This window comes from Anarrhichthys ocellatus, unplaced genomic scaffold (assembly GCF_004355925.1).
Source record: "Anarrhichthys ocellatus isolate YVR2014 unplaced genomic scaffold, GSC_Weel_1.0 scaffold26, whole genome shotgun sequence".
Classification (NCBI taxonomy): domain Eukaryota; kingdom Metazoa; phylum Chordata; class Actinopteri; order Perciformes; family Anarhichadidae; genus Anarrhichthys; species Anarrhichthys ocellatus.
The window spans coordinates 330,285-333,562 of NW_022280056.1; positions in this window are offsets into that span (position 1 = coordinate 330,285).

A 3,278-nucleotide genomic window follows, 5' to 3' on the forward strand; every position below is an offset into this window, starting at 1 on the left:
AAGTGCTGTTTCAAACCAAGCCCTATTCCTGGGGTACACACACACACACACACACACACAAGCATGCACACACTCACACACGCCATAACAGTAATCATCAATAGGAGGATACATTAATTGTCCCTGTCGAGAAGTCGAGTAATTATTGATAGAGTGGTATAAGTTTTTCAGAAACGATTACACAAGCGAAATAACACACACACACACACACACACGCACACAAACAAACACACACCACGTTTTGTTTCCCAGAGGGTCATTTCAACTAAGACACGGAGTGCTGCAGGGATGACGTGTGTTTGTAGAGAAGCATCGCTCTGGTTCCCTCGCCGTACTGAGTGAGATACTCGGTGTGCAAACCCTGGATGCAGATGTCTGTACACGCAGTCGGGTTGTGGCGGTCGGGGTACCGCTGAGGGCTACAGGACGGCGACCCCCGGCCCATAAATCACCCGCAGTATGCGCGGAGCTCGATTACCGCTCCAGAGCTGGAACCAAAAGAGCCCGGTGCTGAAAGACGAGCCAAGTAAATAATACAACACCGAGTCCATCACTGCCGCTCTCGACTCTCTGCGGGAGCCCGTGATGGGCAGAAAACAATGGCCATGGCCCATTTAGACGCCATTTTCGTTCCTAAATGCAGGCAAAGAAAACCTTTTTTCATGCGTGTTTCTTGATATTTTTTTTACCACATGTAGAATTTAATCGAAAAGAGATATTTGTCATGAGTCGTATGAATAAAAGCAGTTTTAATCTTCTTTAATAGTCTGGAAAATGAATGCAATTGACAGTGTCAGGAGTCATGGCTACAAAGGACCGCAAAAATAGTTGAACAGACGGTCTCATTTCTCCAGAGCCAGTTGACAACACTTCCTATTAATAGTGAGGATTGTCCTTGGGTGCTTTTATAAAAGGAGATGGGGTGCGAGTGTGTAAGTGTGTGCATGAGGAGAGTAAGGCAGCAGGGGATGAGGTTTTCTCAGAGAAGACAAACAGAGAGAAGCTCATATTACAGCAGACTTACTCGGCTAATGCGTCACACTTCACCCGCCGGCTTGTAGCACCTTCACCAAGTCGTCTCCTCCATCCTTCTCCCTACACTCAATGTGACTTATTCCATGTATTTCTGTTTTTGTCCGTCATTTTCTCCACAGTGATTTCTACACACACACACACACACACACACTCCTGGTCTATTTTTAGCGTGCTGTGGGGTTTTGAAGGTAGCGTTGTGTCGACCCCTCTTCTCACCCGGCTCCAGGCCTTACAAGGGCCCCCCTGGCGGACACCGTTGCCTCGCAACCAGCAGTGTTTGCACCTAAGCTGTGAAGGTCCAGCGCACGACCTGCACCTGCCCTTCATCATCTTAATTATCCACGTCAGAGAGTTAGTTGAGTAGATCATTACCACTTAATAGCAAGCTGTATGTACTGCTAGCAGGCTGTTAGCTTAGCTTAGCACAAAGACTGAAACCAGGACCTCTGCTTACTATTTAACACGTTAAGTCTTGTTTTATTAATATGTATAAAAACGGCTAGCTGTATCCCCCCCGTTCACAGTCTTCGTGCTAAGCTAAGCTAGCTGGCTGCTGGTTGTACATTCTTCGCCTTTATTTCCACTAAGAGTTCTTTAGAGGACCGGTGTGTAGGATTTGATGGCATCTAGTGGTGTCGTTGAGATGTCAACCAACTGAATAGCCCTCCGCTCTCTCCTCCCTTTCAAAGAAAGCGCCGTTTCCTCCCAATACTGATACTTGAACTTGTGTATTCACCAATAACGAGTACTGATCCGATAAAACAACAAAGTTAAACGGGTCATAATCCCCTTTCTAATATCTTTTTTTCTATTGCTGTGAAAACATCTTTAAACAACTTCATTGATTCTCGACAAAAATGAAATTTACAAGAGTAACGTGTGTTTTACAATAACGATGCAGCAGTATGTAGATATGAAGGATCTCATGCTACGCTAACGAGAACACACACACCAACTCTTAGTTAAAGGTGATGATACACAAATGAGATGAGTTATGAATATTAATACATCCCCCAAAATGCTACACACTGGCCTTTTAATCCAATGATTAGATGTCATCATCGTTGTGTCTACAGTCAGCTTTGAAGTTATTATTAACCTCACACCTTTGAACATCGTCCTTCCCATTATGATCATAATCACAAGCATCTTTTCCAGGATTCCTCTTAATAGCCAATTATAACAACCATCATCATTATCTCTCCCCGCCGAGTCACCATTTTGTCCCGTTTAGCCCTCGTATCGGTCAATGTCGTAAGTTCCAATTATGCTAATTGTCCCGGTGAGAGTGCGACAGTGAGCTGTGATTGTGACGGCGGGGCCAGGAGGAGAGTGGAGGAGCAGAAAAGTCGAGGCCATTAGGAGGAGACAGCTGCTGGAGACAGAGTGCCACGTTGGAGGACAGATACTCAACTGCAAGCATGAAGTCCTGTGAAAAACACGCCTCAAGACAGCCTGAGGGCATGAAATGTGACGGTAACACACAGTGTGTCTGAGAATTAAGGGTCTGAACACGTGGGGATGGTTCTCAAACTTCTTCAGCTGAAGGAGCTGTGCAAGGAGACTAATATGAATATAAGATGTTAGATTTATGGGGTCAGATGAAATCAATTAAAGTGAGGCCTCTTGGTCCACGTGATTTGTGGTTCCATGGAAAGGAAGCATTCTGCATTAAATGCAAAGGATTTTGTTGTTGTTCCTTCACATAATACTGTTTGAACGAGCACATCCTGGTTTGGTTTAAAGTGAAAGTCAACAGTGAGTTAAAAGACGGCAGAAAACTGCTGCTGTGTTGTTCTCTATGGGATGAAACTTGTCACACCTCTGATCACGGATCAGTTTATTTTCACTTTGACGAAGGAGTCAAAAGGTCAATGTAGACACGTTAAACCTGCAATAATTAAAATCTTTGGCCACTTGGAGGCAGCGGAAATACGACATTCATCAATTCTCTGTTTCATCATTACAAGAAGTCATGTGATCCACTGCTGACATATTTATACGCTTTAATGCATCTGCACAAACATGCAGCCCTCTCACAGTCTTTGTCATATGAAGGTTGTCCATATCAGTTAAGTGTTTGGATTAAAGAAAGACTAAATGCTGTATTACTGCTCCGTTAATGTGCAGACAAATCTCCTGATGCAATGCTTTAACTGAAAGATATTGTACTACATCTATTTAATGCTGTGTGTGGTCATTATTAATTGATAAAACAAGTTATGATATATCAATGATGTGGT